This window comes from Maniola hyperantus, chromosome 2 (assembly GCF_902806685.2).
Source record: "Maniola hyperantus chromosome 2, iAphHyp1.2, whole genome shotgun sequence".
In the NCBI taxonomy this organism is placed as follows: Eukaryota; Metazoa; Arthropoda; class Insecta; order Lepidoptera; family Nymphalidae; genus Maniola; species Maniola hyperantus.
The window spans coordinates 6,373,894-6,393,441 of record NC_048537.1 but is presented as its reverse complement, the minus strand read 5'-3'; the positions used below and the strand labels follow the sequence as shown (position 1 = coordinate 6,393,441).

The 19,548-nt window shown below is 37.0% G+C and overlaps 1 protein-coding gene across 1 annotated transcript in view; it reads right to left on the bottom strand.

The window, feature by feature from the left end:
- Window positions 1-17,661, bottom strand: part of shn (schnurri) — a 33,759-nt gene extending 16,098 nt beyond the window's left edge. The window contains exon 1 of the mRNA XM_069502937.1: window positions 17,476-17,661. The gene's annotated coding sequence lies outside the window, so the exon portion shown is untranslated. The remainder of the gene's footprint in view (window positions 1-17,475) is intronic.
- Window positions 17,662-19,548: the final 1,887 nt, after the last annotated feature.

The window sequence follows — 19,548 nt, the reverse complement described above, 5'->3', positions numbered from 1 at the left end:
GTAAGTAGTAAGTACCTATTGCTACTTCTTCAAAGAAAATGAGAGTTTTTCAAATAGGTGCAGTGGTTCTGGAGATTACCCTCCACATCGCTACACACAAACAAAGTTTGCACTTTATAATGTTGGTATACAATCTGAAACTACTTAACAGGTATTTACTCAGCCGAAAAAAATGTTGGCAACCCTAGATAGAACACCGAGAGTTGCGCAAATGAATACATGAAGCTATCAAATGAAAAAAAATATAATAATCTAAATGTGTGTAGGTATGTATATACTTTATACTTACTTACATCTAAGTATATATTTTGTGTTTTGTTTATTAAATCTTTATGTAAAAAACTACATACTGCCTAGGTATCTTGTTTATAATCAAATATATTTAGCCTATAGCTAACTAAGTTTACTAATAAATAGCAGTCTTTATCGAATAAAATATTACTATATTATAGTAGGTACCTATATAAATTTAGGGTACCTATAGGTTAGGGTAGTTATGAAATACATAAAATAAGCGCTCGAGTATTATAAAAAATTCAAGCAAGCAAGTTACTCAGACAGGGCGGCGGGGGCGCGGGCACTTGTTGCGTGTTTTGTCGGCATTCTTGCAGACTTGCCTGTTGCTGGCCAGCCGTGTCACATCACGACCTTGAGAACGCTCTACGGGGGTACACAGGCATTCCCTAACAGCACCGAGTCTCTGGTCAGTTTTGCCATCAATGGCACTGAATCACTGAATACTAATTCAGTATACCTACCTATCTAGTTCACAAATCTCTATACTATTTTAAACTGACAGGACTTAGATTACAGGCTCGCCTGTGCCTGTGGCATAGGTACTTTTCACAAAATATTCCCCACCATAAGAGTAAATAAAAACATGCCTAGGTACCTACTAGGTATGTATATATCATTATCATCGTCAACCGATAGGCGTCCGTTGCTGGACATAGGTTTCTTGTAGGGACTTATACAATCCACATTCCACATGACACGGTCTTGCGCCCCGCCTGAATCCTCCTACAGTAGGTAGGTACTAGATCAAAATTTAATCTTAATATTGTTGATACTTAAAGTAGGTAGGTACCTACTTACCTCCATATAGAATATAAAATTCATATTTAAGTATTACGTCTATATTCTATTCGATATTAATCTATTATACCTACTTAGGTAGATATACCTACTACCTACCTACTCCTGTTTTTGCTTCTCGGTTTCAAATCGAGTAAAAAGTTAGTGGTCTTCATAGCTGTAATGATGTAATAAAATATTCATCCGATCTTTAATAATAACATCAAACGTTGAATCGTTGGAAACGTAGCTATTGAGTAAATTGCTGGTCCGGTCAGGCGCCATAAAGTCGCGTGGGCGGGAAACCCGTCTTGGTGGCAAGCGTTGAAATGAACACACAATATTTACCTACATGTAGCGTCTACCTACTCTCGCCTGCTTTTTACGATACTGATTTAAATAAAGACTTGGAAATTGCTTCGCTATTTAAATAGTTCACATTTTTGATTTGACAAATGGTGCATGGGACACGTACCTACAGGGTTTTATAGAAGAGTCAGATGGGTCGATAGCGAGAGGATTGTAATTATGTGGCACTGAGAGAAAACCTCGAAGTGAGCAAATATTCCCCCACCTAGTCGGGCTTCCCTCAAATCCAGGTCATCGGCTGGCTGGCCTGACCGCTATGCCGATTGCCGACGCGTTGCTGTGAGTTGTGATTTGTGCCGGGCCACTCGCTGATCGCTTGGCCGCACCCCACCGCCCGTGCTCCTTGTTAGGTGTTCTGTACACTGACTACATAACGCCTACTTATTTAAAACCAAGCTAATCGATAGCGAATGAATGGCACGCAAACGCAAAGGAATTTAATGAAAGTTCAACCATATGGCGGATATTATCAGAGGTGCACGCAGAACGTCTAATTCTTAAAGGATTGTGAGGTGATCTGTAGACTTTACAGTCTACTTACTTACTTAGTTGATATGTGTATCATCGATAATAACAATGCTGCCTGTGTTACAATAAGAATCAATAATAATTATAACATTAGAAGGTACTCATACCATAGACGTGTTTGACCAATATTGCTTACGGTTACACTTCTTACGCGCTTCGCCATACAATCGTATTATACGCCTATTATTCTATTACTTATTTGTTGTTCTAGATTTATAACTAAGCCAGATATCCAATTTCTATGCTCTAAAACAATTAATACCTATAGTAGACTTACTTATATTTATTTTGAAAGTTTTGACCTTTGAAACATCTCAATTATAAGCCAAATTTTGAGGCAACTTCATGCGTAAATAAACCATGTAAGAAACAACACAATTGCAAAACTAATGGGATTGAAGTTGTACACGAGTGAGACAGAAGTTTTAGTCTAGGCCGCCCGAGCGCGGAGATCACTCAAATCATAATGCAGTGGACCCCCGGTAATCCGGCCCCTGTCTAATCCGGCACCCCCTGTAGTCCGACATGACAATCTTCGCTAATGCATGATTGACCAAGGTTATAACTTGTACGCACCACCACCACTATTGTGCTCTATGCTTAGGGTATTGTTTTGATTCTGATTGCTTAGTTCGAATTTGAAGTTTGAAGAAGATAGCGGTGCGGTGTTCAATGCTTACTGTTTATCACAAACATCGATAATCACAAAACACTAACAATAGAAGAAAAATGTGATATTTTAGATCGCCTAAATCGTAATTTGTCGGATTACAAGGCACTCTTTTGTAAAAAGTTCCGGACTAAAGGGGGTCTTAGGCGGTACTCTATAATCCGACAAATTCGATAGTCCGACACTGCCCTGCAAAATGTTTTTCGGATTACCGGGGGCCCACTGTAGTTAATACGTGGTTAATACAATAATAATATTATCTTGAAATTACATTACCCAGCGGCCAAAGATGGGAATATAGTAGGGATTTTTGTTTGATAATGAGCTATGGGATCCGTTAAATAATTCTTTGAAAGTCTCTGTTCAAGTTCAAGAATGTTTTCTTCCAGAAATATATACGTAAAAGCGAGATGGAATGGAACGCGAGGCAGACAGTTTATGATGACGATTTATAGTAAGCACGCGAGATTATTGCCAAAAATATTTCTGTCATTATTTGTACAGCGCGCAACTTTCGGTTGCAATTTGAAACTTTTTAAGCACCAACCTACCTAATACCTATAGCTTTAAGTACATAAAATGAATTATGATTGAACGAAGTAATTTATCTTTATAATTTAATTTGTAAAATGGAGAAAAAACCCTTATCAGTTATCATATCAGTTTGTTAATGCAAATAACGAAAATTCTGCAGATTTAATTAATTAAATTAGTACCTACTACCTATATCTTCGTCTTGCTTCTATTCTCTTCGCTATGTGGGGTCGGCACCGCCGGCACATTATGTTTTCTTCTTCCACTTGCTTCTGTCACCGTCAACACATTATCCAAAGTTTTTTGGGTTCCGTATCTCCGGAGGATAAAAGGAACCATTATAGGATCACTTCTGATTGTCTGTCTGTCCGTCTGTCGTGTCTGTCAAGAAAACCTATAGCCTATAGGTAGAATACTTCCCGTTGACCTAGAATCATGAAATTTGGTCTTATAGCACAAGTAAAGGAAAAAACCCGAAAACCGTGAATTTATGGTTCATCATTGAAAAAAAAAAATTATTCATGAACAAATACTAATTACTTAGTATTTTCAATTTTCAAAGTAAAATAACTATACCACGTGGAGGATCATATGAAAGGGCTTTACTGGTACATTCTTAAACAGATTTTTATTTATTTTCAACTATTAAAGTAAGATTACTTTTATGCGTAACAGTTTTTGATTTATCGTGCAAAATGTCGCAAAAAATACCCGAGTGGAATCCTCGGTGCGCGAGTCTGACTTGCACTTGGCTGGTTTTTATTTAGTTAGTAATTACCTATATTATACTCTTATGTTATCGTAACCCCTAGTTTCAAACAAGTTGTACTTATGTAGTGTACTTACTGTTTTCGACAAAACTTGTAAAAATGGCTACATAACTTGCTAGGAAGTAAGTAAGTACATCCATACTAATATAATTGTAAAAGCGAAATTGTCTGGATCTATCTCTCTCTCTTAATTTTACAGTGCGCCATCCGCATAACCGATTTTCACGAAATTTTAAGACTACCTACATAGTTGTACTTAGGTATTAGGTATAATGATACTACGAGTAGCTGAGTCGCTCCAGCTTTTCTTGGGTTGCCGTTAAAGTTTTCGCATATGAAGGATCCTTCTCCGGGGGACATAATTATTGAAAAACTTAATTAAAATCCGTTAATCAATTTCTGAGATAATCGCTTTTCAACCAATGTTCGCGGCGCGCCGACTTTACTTGATAGTGATTTATCAGTGTACAACGTGGAACGTAAATATATCTAGTAGGTATAGGTACCCACCAGGAAAGTATGTATTATTCTCTTGTAGAAAATAAGTAATGTCTTGTTGTTTGAACGCCAATAGTTAATATTGTATAAACACCTGTATAAAGACAAATGACGTCATCTTTTCATATACATGTGCGATATTATGTGATAAAGATAATAATAATCGTGAGTCAGCGGATCCAAGTTCCATTTGACCAAATAAATAGTCATTCATTGTCGCTACCGCTTGATTTTCCTCATTAGAATTCACATGCAAAAGTAAATAATGATGACGATCTAAGATAACTTTATGTTACACTTTCTACCTAGACCACGTAATAAAAATAGTCCTTCGAATTTTAATATAAGTAGTAAAATTTTGCAGGGAATGCCAAAATTTGCACTTGCACACACGATGTATGATGTACGATGTACTCGTACCTGCATATCATATTATAGATTATAGTAGGTACTGATCTGATGTCCAAGAACTTTTGTAAGTAGGTAGGTACCTAACACAAACAGTCATCACGATCCTAAAGAAAGATAATGAAGTTCTTATACCTTTACTCAAGCGAAATGTTATGTTCTTTAAATAGATTTGGTTTTCATCACAAATACAGCAGTGTGACACAAGCGGCTCGAGAGCAACGTTTGGTAATTTGCCAGAATTCAATTTTAGGAAGGTGTTCCTGCTTCCGAGATACATTCTTCGCACCTACACACAATAACCAAAATATTTTTGTGATGACATGCCACTTGAAATAATTTGAAAACTTAGGCTACAAACAAATCAGACGCTTTTACATTCTTGTAATAATATTATAAGTATATTATATTATTATGTTCACTTGTCGTCTCAACCGATGGACTGCTGCCGGAGATAGATCTCTTGAAGGGAAGCGTGAGACTTTAGGTCTAGGTAAATTTATTGGTTATAACTTATAAGCTGCATAACTACACACATCATTGCAATAAATTAGGAAAGAGTATAGGTACTCCGTACTCTAATTCTAAGTACTTCTTGTAGTTTATGAAATAGAATAATATTTTCCCGAACAGTCTACCTACTTAGTGTATCTACACGGCCTAATATAATCGTATGTTCCTTAAAATCGCGAAATCTAATAAATATTATAATATGTAGGTACATTAATTACCTACGAAAGCGAATATCAAGTACCTACACTGTAAAACTCATGAGTCGTCATCACATATTAAAAATCAACAACAGCAGCATGTGAAACAAAACACCTTTTATAAAAAGTAGATAGTTAACTAAGTAGATATTATATCTGTACAGGTACAGTCAAACCGTCCTTAGGAGTTAGGTTCAAATAAAAATCTGGAGAAATTAAAATTATTGAGCAAAATTTCAGGATTTAAATCGGAAGATAATATTAAAATTTAATATTATTATGTATCTTAGGTACCTAGATAAATCGAGTTGATAAAATTGAGTTCCAGCTTTGGAATAAGGCTCGGGCTTGCCTAAATGCCTATAGGCCCAATCATGATGTGCTAGCTAGCATATCGGCTTGGGACTATAATATGAATGACCAAATATTAACAGCTACAATGTGACGATTGCAATCGCGTCTGATTGACTCACATTACTCTACCAGAATGAACTAACTCTTCTGACACTCTACTGTAAAATGTACACTTTGTGACTACACTTACTAGGTCTCCAGGGACCATGTACTTACTTATTTTACTAACTTAGTTCTTTCTGATTTAAGTCCTTAAACATCTGATGGCGCATAAGGTGGATAGCTCTTATCTCCAAGTCTCCAACCGGATCTATGATCTATCCTGCAGGCCGATTCAGAACCCTTCGATAACATACCGTGTCGATTCGATTTGGTATCGATCTCGTATCGAATTTCTTTTGTCGTGCAATTCAGAACGTTTGATAGAAGGATACGATTCGATGTCGGTTACGGTATCGTTATCGATAAAATACAGTGCGATTACATGAGCATTTACAAAGTATGCTATTTTACCAAAATTTTACTTGTTTTTAAATTCATGTTAAGCATTAATAAATTACGTTTAATCATCTTGAAGGCAACTAAAGTCATTATTTAAAATGATAACCTAATAAATTGTTGATTTCAAAAGAAAAACATCGAAATATAGTTACTACTACAGTTTTAAGTTCTTATTAAAGCTATCCTCGAAAATACCACACATATGTCAAACATCTGTCAATCAATTTTAAGTTTATTTTCGATCTGTAATTTTTATGTTCTAGAATAAGTTTGATATTTTTGTTTATTATAATTTTTTTTTCATTTTAAGTTTGAATTTTAAATTTTTTCGGGCGGTTTTTAGAGTTCTGTACCCGAAGGGTGCCAACGGAATTTTATTACTCCACAGTCCGTCCGTCTTTCAGCGGTCTGTATCTCGTGAACTATAATAGGTAGAGAGTTGAATTTTCCTTGAATGTGTATTTCTATTGCCACTTTACAACAAATAATAAAAATTTCAAAATGGTCGATATGAAAATTAAAAATAAATAAAAACTCTTGTACGATGGGACGGAAGTTTCCTACCATTCCACGGAACCCTTCGTGTGTGAGTCTGATTCGCACTTGACCGATTTTTTATTTTTGCATAATTATTAAAGTCTCAGAAGACTTGTATAGTCCTCATTTCATCTTCTTAAGACTCCTTAAAATTGTGGCACATACATTTTTTTAATGAAATAGCAGTATCTAACGCGGTACGTAGGATATCCGATGCCCTGTAGCTTTCGATAAGTAATCATCCAAAATTATCGGACGTTCGGATAATCTTATTCGATTAAGTTGTTGTGCGTTTGATAGTCGTAATCGTACGATATCTACGTAAGTTCAATTCGGTTTCGGTTTCGACAACTTTACTGTCGATACGGTTATTCTGAATTGAAAATACATCTTATCGTACGACAACTTACCGAATCGATCGATAATTATGTTATCGAAGTGTTCCGAATCGGCCTGCTGAGCTGCGGACATGTTTGGTATGTATAATCCAAGTTAACGCTTTCGATTCTGCTTCTAAGGTGGAAGCATTCGTTCCGTTTCCTTTGGCCTGCCACGTTTTCGTAAACCCTTCTACATAACTCCTAGCTCATATAATTTGATCATACCGAGTATCTAATTTGCTTTTCCGGCTCTATTACGTAATGCTTCAGTTGCTCTTTTAGTAATTGTTACAACTTCTTCGATGACTAAATTCTACCTTGATGCTTTCAATTGTTGAATTAGTGTTAACAAACATGATCAAAACAACCAGCTGGTTATAATTTTGTACTTACATCTTTTTAGCGCATTAGAAACAATGTTGTCCCTAATCATTTATAAAAATGTTCTGTGGCTTAGATAGGCGTAACTTGACTTGAATGACTAAAAGTTTCAAAATTCCGAGAAGTTTATAAAATTATACACCAGACAGGTTGTTTTGTGTCAAAATATTTAAATTTTGCTTATTGGTTTGAAATGTTGGCAGCCAAGTAGCCAACTGCCAACAATTTTTTTTTAAACGGATTACTAAAATCGTTAAGCTTTTATTTATGCTTGCTTCCGTTGTTTTGCAAAAGTAGACACCCAGTTTTATTTTTGCATGTTTTAAAAACTCATCAATAGACGACCGATGATCTCAAGAAGTTGGCGGCAAGCGGGTGGATGATGAAGGCAGAGGATCGTTTTCATGGCTTGCTCTAGAAATGGCCTCTGTCTATCGGTGTCTGCAGTGATGGTTGGATTGGTGGGTCTTTCCACTTAATACATTTCATATCATCATATACTTACCTACTTATTGCATCAGCCTATCCCAGACATTTAAGTATAGTAGGTAGGTACCTACCTACCAATTTATTTAATCTATCTGTCTGTAGGTGTGCCCGCAATAAGGATACACTGATTCATCTTATTCAAAAAACACTTTTGCCTTTTATTTACCTAGTTAGACACCGAAAAAACCACAGAGGTTTGTCCTCAGTTCCTAGCTGCAACGATTAGGTATTAACTAATTTCTTAGTTAAAAACCTGGAGAGTGACATAGGCCAGACTTTTTATCGCGGAAAATCAAAGTCGCGGGCATCAGCTAGTGTATTAGGTATAAATCGAATTGTTTAACATAGGTAGGTACCTACTACGCGTAAAAAGCCATAATGACGCATCCGTCTTTTTGTTAAAATTATAAATAAAAAAGGTAAACTGGCCAAGTGCGTGGCGGGCCACGCGCAGTGTAGGGTTCCCGTTCCGTAGTTACAATTAACCTTGAAAAACAGATATAACTCCTTAATCTGTTAACCCTACTTAGCAATGATAATTCTCCTTTAAAATTGACTATACATACTACTGCTGTGAATTTTTTCACGTTCCTATATACTACCATTTGGCTGATAGAGGGCTCGACTCTAATAAAAATTAGCACTTTAAAACATCATATTTTACAAACGGATCTAGAAATCGAAAAATGATGTTCCTACACACACAGTATTTTCAAAGGACCTATTCAACGATACCCCACACTATGGGGTAGACGAGAAAAAAAAGTTCATCCCCACTTTACATGTAGGGGAGCTACCCTAAAAAAAATATATTTATCACAATTTTACTTCACCACTTTGTCGGCGTGATTAATATTAATTATACCCATGCCAAATTACAGATTTCTAGCACCAATAGTCTCTGAGATTAACCGAGGACGGACGGACGGACGGACATGGCGAAACTATAAGGGTTCCTCGTTTACTACGGAACCCTAAAAAGCGGAAATCGCACAAAAAATGTTAATACCTAAACTTGCGTAAACGCTACTTTATTACGTAATGTCCTACTAAGACTGCTCAGTTATAATATTTCTAAGCAAGACCCATAGACAAGGACAGAGCTATCGGCTTTGCGTCGGCGCAGTCACAACTCACAAACACAGCCGTGGCCGGGGAGCCGTCAGTTGTGTTGAACCGGTATTACGATTCTCGGAATCCCCTCGAGCACGCGCCAGCCACCACACCACCTCCCGCCGCCTCGGGTTACAAACTTTTTCATATTTACCATTCCGATATTTCCAAGAACTTCGCTCGCTTCCCACTACCGCGTCTTACAAGGGGAATTTCTTTTGCAAAATAATAATAATAATATGAGGAACGCGATTTCACTTCTGTTAGCTGTACGTATTCTTATATGACCACATCGTTTTTCGTATGGAATTAAAAAAAAAATTAAACCCATCGTTTGGGGGACCTATCAAATAAAAGGGATTCCATTACATTTTAGCCATTATTAGGCAATTCGGTAACCTTTTCTGGATGTTCTGGACTTACGACCTTGTAAAACCATCGACCAAAACGTTATTTTAACCCCTTAGATTAAACGAACCACATTGTTGTGAAAACAACGGTGACTAATTTTAATAATTACCTACTTAACTGAACTTATTTACCAGGCATTGGATATGCAAATTCCTAGATAATAAAGGCATTTTTAAAAACAATTATCTGGGATTATTGCTACTGATTAATGGTTCGACAGTGGACACACAAATTTAAGATTTCCACACACAATTATACGACGTTAAGCACTAAAAATCTACCAAACTAAAATCAAGAAGTTCAACATTATTCTGCTGGGATTACGCACACGCATAGCATCGTTATTGTATCTTTATCTATGTGACCTCCCGGACGGCGCGGCGCGGCGGCGCGGCGCCCACGGGCCTAGCGTTCGTTGCCATAGTGACCCTTGTGAATAGGATGATAGGTACCATACCTCGGTATCTATCTTCTATTCAATGATATTAGAAGAAAAATTCTTCTAATATCATTGCTTCTATTATAGTTAAATGGGCAGTAGGTATTTACTTAAAAGTTGAAGATAAAAATGTCTTGAAAGGACCCCATGGGTAGACCTACTAGGTACTTAATAGGGTGTTTTACCCTTTTTTGAAAAGTGTCTTAAATTGATCTTAAAGTGATAAATTCAATTCAATTCATTTATTTAATCGGATAACAATAAATTACAATGAACCAAAAGCTTTAAATAGCTAGCAATTGCTATAATCCGCTGAAACTGTTCGAATCTGTATGATGCAACATGCAGCATGCGAAATGCACCGCCCGCCCTCCCATTGCTAACCATGCAGGAAAAAGCAGCTACCAGGCAAGCAATACGCACCCGCACCACCACCACGCAGCACCACACAAATCCTAAAACACACTCGACGCACGTTTCGCCCTGACACCGGAGCATCCTCAGGAGATGTAGACCTTATAATGCACAATTGCAAAGTCAATTCTTTGCAACAACAACAACAACAGAAGACGTCTATTGGTTGAGACAACGACGACGCACAACTCCTTCAACTTCCTAATGAACGCTTGGTCATAATATAATATCTCATAAAAAACCTGAGAAGGAAAAACTAAAAATATTTTAAGATTTGGCAGTGGTGCTATGCTTGAATCGATAATAAATTATGCCTAAAATATTCAGTGACGTTTAGAAATAACAAGGTGATGTCGTCAGATCAAACACATTGCATCATGAGTCATAAGAGAACGCAAACAGCTAAGATCTTTTGCACGAGAGGAAATAACTGGCTTGGAAAAATTTGGTTGGTGAATTGGGAATAAATGTTAGAATAAAGCTAATTTGGTGCCTGTTAATAAGTAATAAATCATTCTAAAATTTTCTACGAGTTCTTTGCAAAATAGACCGTATGCAAGATCAGACTTTCTGTTTGCCAAAAACGTATTAGCATCTTTATGATCACATACTGTACCTACGTCTAGTATTCTAGAGTGTAGTGGGTAGGTTGGTACCTAGAGACTACAGGTAAGGTCTCTGATCATGATCATATTGTCTTAAGATTTGCAATCCCTAACGAGCGTCGCTAGCGTGTCCAACGCGGCTCCTAAAAGTTATAATAAGTACAAGGCACTGATTATGATAATAATGTGCTTCATACAGTTCCTTGTTCGTACATGCGTATTACGCGTAGGTTAATAATTATTGTGAAGTCCTGCCGTTAAATCTGTGTCGTCGCGCTTTGTACAGCTTGAAGATAGCAATCCTAAGATTAGTAAGTAGGCAAACCGCGAACTGATAACAATTTTGATAATAAAAAAGTGTACCAAGTGTACTTGATAATCTAAACATATTTATGTATACCTACATGAGGTGATTTAATTATTCTTATTTGGGTGGACGTCAACGCGGCAACGACCGTAATGATGACGTGAACAAGTAAATTCAATAAGGGTCGCTCTACATTGTGTTACCGTTGACCTGTAAGACACTTGCATAATTAATTATTTATTTTACATAAGCAGAATTATAATTTCACTCCAGGCATACCTACCTAGGTTCCTAGGTAGGTGGTACTCGTTTTATAAGTATGAATATGATAAATTTTTCTCAGCCAACTTGAAAGATAAACAAATCGTTGAAAACTTACCGAAGAAATGTTTAAGCAACCCGTATTGCCTAGAGCTTAAATGATTTTTTTTAATCTAAGGCCTAGCTAAGGCTAAGCTTTCTAAAGTTTGGTGTTTTATTTAATCACAGTTTTATTATAAGTTCGCGGTAAGAACGCGCGAAGAAAGCGACTCTAAGACTGGTTTTTTTTTACGACCGCCCTGGCGCAGTGGTAAGCGCTGTTGTCTTAAATTTGTGGGAGGTCCCGGGTTCGATTCTCGGCATGGGTTTGAAATTTTATAATTTCTAAATTGCTGGTCTGGTTTGGTGGGAGGCTTCAGCCGTGGTTAGTTACCACCCTACCGGCAGAGCCGTGCCGTCAAGCGATTTAGCGTTCCGGTAGGATGCCGTGAAGAATGTGGGGGTTTAATAAAACCGGCCAAGTGCGAGTCAGACTCGCGTACCGAGGGTTCCGTACTACAGACGTATTTTTTCAACATTTTGCACGATTAATCAAAAACTATTATGCATAAAAATAAATAGAAATCTGTTTTAGAATATACAGGTACTTGGTATAGTTATCTTACTTTGAAAATAAAAATAATTAATATTTGTTCATTAACACATTTTTTTTTGTTTGATGTACCTGACCACATATCCACTGTTTTCGGATTTATTCCTTTACTTGTGCTATAAGACATACCTACCTGCCAAATTTCATGATTGTAGGTTAACGAGAAGTACCCTATAGGTTTTCTTGACAGACACGACAGACAGACGGACATCAATCAAAGTCCGTGATTCGGATCCCTTATCCGATCAAAGTGATCCTATAAGGGTTCCTTTTTCCTTTTGAGGTACGGAACCCTAAAAATAAAAATACAAGGCCCATCAGTGGCTTGGACAGCCATGTCCATCTATTTATTGGTGCGAATTTCGAGATTCGAGGTATGAAATAGGTAGTAGTTAGACAGTAGAGTTGTACAAAATTTCTAAACTAAACTAAAACTGACCGGTAAAAAATGTATTGCTATCCCTTTCATAATATCCCCTGCGCAAAAGCACGCAAAAGTCTAACACTAGATTTAACCTGTCAATTTAGTTTGGGGATTTTATACAACAGAATTGCCTATCACGGTTTGAAACGTTGCGTTTGAAATTTGAATTGATGGGGTTTCTTGCTAGAATATCTTATCTATCTATAATAAGCTTCCAGAAGACATATTGGAGATGTCTCTCAACAAGTTCAAAGTTTTCATAAAACGTAAACTAATTGAAAAATCCTATTACAATGTAAAGGATTATTTAAATGATAAGCAAGCTTGGGAATGAGTTGCTTAACGACTTTGTGATAGTTCTAATAAGTTTCAATAATTTTGTAAAGTGGTGATAATAAAAAGAATACCCGGCTGAGTTTGTTGTGGGCTCTTCTCAGACCTGGGCGCGTTTGGAACCCTCGTCGCTTTAGTTTTAAGTTTGCGTTATAATTATCACCACTATATTATCTTACAAATCTAACACTATACCAGACAATCAATAAGAGTAATTTATTACCTATTTTGAATAAATCATTTGACTTTGAATAAGATAACACACTGCCTCTTCCAACATCAATGGGTTTCTTAGTTGAAAATTAGACATTAAAATATCCAGAGTTTAGATATACACTAAAATTATCTCGTTACAAGACCATTATAATGGCTTACACTGTTGTTAGTGTGAGATCGAAAAGCGAATGCAATAAATAGCACATTGACTTTTGGCTCGCCAAAGTTACTAAACCAGTAAGTAGGTAGGTAACCAGGCGAGGTGCGCTACACACCTGCCTTCTCTTACTCTGTTGTAATGACGTTCGTTCGAGCTATGTATTTCATATAGGTAATAAGTATATTGTAACTGTTGCCAGCTGCAGTCTGAAATACCTACTCCATTCCTACTTAAATAATTTATGGTTACATCAAAGTTATTAAAATAGTAGGTAGATATACCTACTAGGTCATATAATTAATTACTTACCTACTGTTCTTCTCCAGTTTAGTGGCAAGAAAACTATCCTGCTCCAAAAAATACCGTTCCATTTAAGTAGTTTTAAGATCAAGTAAATAGTTTTAAGATTATAACATTAGTTTTAAGCTGTGTGTCATCATTACTAACAAAAATATGATCTTGATCTTGGTCCAAATAAATGATTTTTTATTTATCTATTTACTTACTAACATTATTTTCTCCTTGTATGTATTCTTAAATCGTGTCTATTGGTTTCTAAACGCTTTCATCTTGGACGGCATCTTAGTGTTATGTATTCTACACGCTAGGTACGTCATGAACATACCTAATATACTTACAATTATTATATTTCTTCTGGTTTACGATTTTGTCTAAAATTAAATTAATATTAAGTATAAATACATAGGTACGTATAGTAAGCACGTATTTGTCTGCTACCTTTTTATAGCCCATCCGTTTAACCAATTTTAATAAAGCTAGAGATAGCTTGCATCTAAGTTCCCCCGGGATTTTTAAAAAACCTAGCACGCGGACGTAACAGGTAGTCACAAACACAACTTCAGGCATCATCCGGTTAATAATAAAATTCAATCATAAATATGATGCAATTATGGGGATAGACCCGTGGTAGTTACGTATGGTACCTACTAAAAGTATGTATGGTAGGTATAATATGAAGTAGACGTGATGAATGAAGGAGAGGGGCACAAGAACCTGTGGGACGAGTGAACCGGTCCTCTGTGGGCGCTTTTTGCCGCAGACACGTTCGCCCAGCCACTGCGCCAGCGCCAGTGCCAGCACTGGCCCGATAATGAACGCTCTTGAATATGAATTGACGGTTAAATTGAAACTGAACAATCTTGCCGCTTCAAAACACACATTGATTCTTATATTTGTTGTAGAGGCGCTCTCGCTCTTTGCACAGGCATAGGAAAGTTACATCGATCAGACATTACACAAAAATTACCTACTTGTCTGTTGTTTTTTATCTTTCGTCAATTGCATCCGAAATCTCATGAGCTTCATTTTTAGGGCCTCTGTAGAATATTATTACAAATTCATAGCAAATTACTGAAAAAAAGAAAAGACAGACTTAGCTAAATGAATTAAAATAAAACGTTGGGCAAATAGCGAAGTTTTGAAAGGGATATAATAAAAATCATGCAAAAAATCACGTCGATCCGTTGCTCTGTTGCGACGTGATTGAAGGACAAACCAGCAAATAAACACACTTTCGCATTTATAATATGGGTAGTGATTCCATCTTATTTTTGACAAATGTAAATCTCTCCTATATTTGTCAAAATCTAGTTAGGTTAGATTAGATTTTTTTTATATTCTAATTATATTGGGTAATATTCCTAACTAAGTTTAAATGTAGCGATGGCTTGACATTCTGTTGACTGCACACCAGTTGGTTCATTGCCCAACATGGTATTTGAAAAATTATCGTTTCAGTTATGATGTATGGATGTAGTACTCTTGAAATAAAATATTGCAAAATTTTGAATATTATAATTATGTGTGCTTGTCGCAAAAATAGATTTTTTCGCATAATAATTTAATTTAAACACTGTTCGGTCTGAGTAGCAAATTTGTATTTTCAAGTCACCGTTTTCAGTATTTGTATTCGCCCTCAACTCAAGTTTTCGCACATTTCAGTCTTTCAAAATAAGTTCTTTTGAAACCAGAGGAAGTTACCGAATAGATCAGAGATTTTTAAATATTTTGTCTGGAACTCCAGAGCAATAGCAATATTGACTAGCATAGGTACCTAACCTAAATCTTAATCGAGTACCTATTCAATAAGAATCAAGGAAGCAATTTTTATAACTTGCAAATCAGTACATAAGAAATCTTATTTCCCATTTTTGTAAAACTCACATTCTCTCTGATGCGTCATGTAGGTACTCATGTAATCCAGTCCGGCATTATAACGCATACGTAGAATGAGAACAGGTTACAGCCACTTTAATTTTATGTCAATGTCCATTGATGGTATCGTTATAAGGAGTTTTGTGCCTCCTGATAGGGTCGTCAGGCCGTATAATATTAACAAAGCCGGACTCGGCCCTTTATCAATCAATACTTATAATAAAACTGTAACAGGTCAAATTCTGTACATTGAAGATATTTTGAAAATTTTTTTTCGAGGGCACTCTATAATCGATACTGAACCTAAAACTGTAATTTTTTTTCATTTTTGTCTGTCTGTCTGTCTGTCTGTCTGTCTGTATCACGGCCGCGCATCACGCTGTAACTACTGAATGGATTCCAATGAAACTAGGTACAATTTGAGGTCATACTATGAGGAAGAATATAGAATACTTTTTATCCCGAAATTCAGCATGGGGAATGAAAGTTAAAATGTATACTGAGTTGTAATTCATTAACGCATAGTCCGATTTCATTCATTCTTTTTTTGTTAGAAAGGGGATATTTTAAAGATTGTTCCGTAAATATTTCAAGGTCATCGGTTTTTAACCGACTGTCAAAAAGGAGGTGGTTCTTTTTTCTACATCGATTTTTTCGAGGTTTCTGGACCTATTTGCATTTTTTTTTAAATCAACAAAAAAAGTATTCGGGGTGGTGACATAAAAAATCTGGATTCAATTCCTTAATCCTGATGCTACAGGGTTACTGCCCGCCTGTGTTATCAAGATTCAGGAAGTGTTCATAGTGAATTCATATTGTAGGTACTAAGCAACGACTTTATTCTCAGACTTCAAGTCCCAACTCCTCAACCCTGATGATGTAGGGTACAGCACTCCTAAACTATAATGTTTCAGTAACTGCGGATGATGCAAAATTAATTTAGGTACCAAGCATAGGCTACATCATTGAACTTCGGATCCTAACTCCTCAATCCTGATGCTGCAAAGTACTAAAGTCCTAAATCGTGGGAATTTTAGAATTTCTGATAGTGAATTGATATTTTAGGTATCAAGCAACGGCTTCACGATGACACTCCCAGTCCGAAATACTCCACCCGAGCGAAGCCGGGGCGGGTCAGCTAGTTATACCTAAGGCCGGAAATTATGCCCTAAAAGCCGGACATAGCCAAACACCATTTTTTAGAGCTGGACGTAGCTAGGGTTGGGGTTGCAACAATGAATGATGATGAATAGTGATCTATAGTGCACAAATTGCAACAAACGCTAGGAAATTTAATGAAGTTTAAACCCACATACTAGGTTTTTGCATAGGTACTTACTATACTTGGTCACTTTTTTTTTTTTTTTTTTCAAAATAGGAAAATGGTTTACTGCGTACTACACCCTACACAGTGAACCGGGCGGGTGGTACTTTCTATCCGTTGCGGCGTGGTTGAAGGACAAACCAACACACTTTCACATAGTTACTTAATAATTATATATGAGTAGGTGATGATAATGAATAATGATCCCATCATCTCGGTCCAGTGGATTCACGCTAACGTTACGGCTACCTTACATTTATTGGCATGATAAATTAGGCAAGTGGGTACCTACTACCTACTAGGTACCTGCCTATATTAGTTTTTGTTGAGTTTTCCATTATCAATTACTTAGTCATAATTATTAGTAATTAACTGATTAGGTAAGTAATGTACCTAACAGATATGTTATGTGTAAAACAATATTAGGTCTGTACTTACTCGAGCTGTGGAGCTATTGGGAAAACTCGAAAGCCAACATCATCTTGCCCGTGATATAGTCTGCGTCGTTACGCTTTGTTCACAATAAACGACTACGTCACAACGTTCCACGCATGCATTCTGTTGGGGACGTGGTAGGTCGCGAGTCGCAATTATTCGCTCGCGATCGCGATACACTGCTAGGTACATGTTGAGCGGGGAGCGATGGCGGCGTGGCGCGGGCGGCAGCTGACGGATCGAGGCACGCGGGGTCGGGCGGCGGGAAAGCGAGCGGACATGCCAAGATAGGGCAGGCAAGCTGTATATTTACACTCATACGGCTGAGGCGTAAATCACCGTGCATCTATTTCGAGTGAGCGGTGGTGGGACGCGGCGCGGGGTGCAGGTGCGGGGCGCGGGCAGACGCCGTTGCCGGTCTGGCGCCAGAAGGATTCCCCAGCGCCTCGCTCCCCGCTCGTCGCCTCCTCTCGAGGTCACGCGCGACGCAACCCAAGCCAGATCCGACAACCTGCCAGAGCTGATCTTAATTTAGGGTTGCCTTTAAAATTGGATACTTACTTATGACTGTTTTATTGGGCACAGCACATACAATATCCATTCGCATGTAGATATATTAGTTTCTTGTATTAATAAAAATTACTTACCATCTCAATTTTCTAATTTCAATACTCAATACGCATCGGTGTTCAATTATACGTTAGGTCAGTATTCGAGAATATGTATTTTGCAGATTGCCTACCAACAATTTTATTGTACCTAAAGCATTGCTGCAGAAGACTTTCAAGCTTAACCAACCTATAGATGCCTACTTAGTAATAAAAGTTCACATGAGAAAGTCAATGATATATCTATGTCAACCATCACTAAAAATACGGTTGGCAAGGAATATAATTTGCATACCTACCTTGCATTAAAAATAACAGAATTTATAAATTGTGTGTAGGTAAGTACCTACGTAATATTTAATTAATAAAAATATATATCACCAGCTAAGCTGTCATAATATAGCGGAAAATAGGTTACATAATCCTAATAAAGCTCATTTTAGACTACGGGATGTAAATTATATTATAGTCCGGTCAAAATTGAAATTCAAGGGTACGAATGTTGGAAACATCAATATAAATCGATGGGGACTTACACATTTCATTTCTATATTGGTCCTCCCAGCATTCGTACCAATTTCCCTATGTGAATATTTGTAACCTTGAATGTCTTTTCACCGGACTATAATATAATTTATATCCCGTAGTGCGAAATGAGCTTTAGGCGAAAAGTCATTCCTATTCTTAGTTTCAATGGAGTCGCAAGTTAAACTGTAAAATAACAACATTTAAACATTCTGTTTGGACAGGTGGCAACCCTACCTAATGTGAAATCCGGGTTTGTCAAACGTAGTAAGGTAGCCAATTATCACTGACATCATTATGAACCACGATGTAATACAAGATGCTCTACCGGTATTCCTTAACCAAATACTGAATATACACATACATTATTATGAAATCGCAGATTAGAAATTACTAACGAATACTTATCTAATCGCCAGCGAATTCACGATCATTTCAGAAATATTCAAAGGCGTTTGAGGCGTGAGAGTGCACCCGTACGTAGTCTATTCGAAATTCCACGGATACGTACGAAGCGTACGTATTACGCCGCGTTCGTTTAATTCATGTTTAATTCGAACCGCTAAGATTTGGAACACCTTTCCAGCATAAGTTTTTCCCTCCCAATTTTAGGCATCTTCTAGGCAAGCGCGCTCTATCTTACGCTGCATAATCACTTACCACCAGGTCTGATTGCAGCTAAGGGCTAGTCTATAAATTAAAAAAAATTTAAACCGGCCAAGTGCGTGGCGGGCCACGCGCAGTGTAGGTTCCGTAGTCAAAAGTTTGCTGGGTCAACTAGTATACCAATAAATCAATCTTAACTAAATGAAACGAATAGGATTACGATCAATCACAAATACAATAAACCTATAATATACATTAATATGCAACTCATATATACGTAGGTACAATAATAATCAATATAAGTCTCTGAGATTAACCGAGGACGGACGGACGGACG